This window comes from Sinocyclocheilus anshuiensis, unplaced genomic scaffold, assembly GCF_001515605.1.
Source record: "Sinocyclocheilus anshuiensis isolate Anshui unplaced genomic scaffold, SAMN03320099.WGS_v1.1 scaffold322, whole genome shotgun sequence".
NCBI classification, from domain to species: domain Eukaryota; kingdom Metazoa; phylum Chordata; class Actinopteri; order Cypriniformes; family Cyprinidae; genus Sinocyclocheilus; species Sinocyclocheilus anshuiensis.
Window position 1 is genome coordinate 1,691,358 of NW_015542366.1, and position 513 is coordinate 1,691,870.

A 513-nucleotide genomic window follows, 5' to 3' on the forward strand; every position below is an offset into this window, starting at 1 on the left:
TCTTTGCTTCCACAACCACCCCTCCAAAATCCTCAACTATAGCACCAATGTCAACAACTGATGCAGCAACCACAACTGTACCTGACACCACAACAAGTGTTGATAGAACTACAGCTTTGGCTTTGACAAACACTGTTTTAATATCCTCAAGTATTGCACCAATTTCAACAACTGATGCAGCAACCACAACTCTGTCTGACACCACAAAAACTACTGATGCTACAATTTTGACTTCCTCAACCACCCCTCCAAAATCCTCAACTATTGCACCAACGTCAACAACTGATTCAGCAACCACAACAATGCCTGACACCACAAAAGCTATTTACGTAACAAAAATTTTGGCTTCCACAACCAGTACCCCAACATCCTCAACTATAGCACCAGCGTCAACAACAACTGATGCATCAACCACAACTCTGTCTGACACCACTACAACTACTGATGCAACAACAACTTTGGATTCCACAAACACTGTTGCACCAACGTCAACAATAGCTGATGAATCAACCA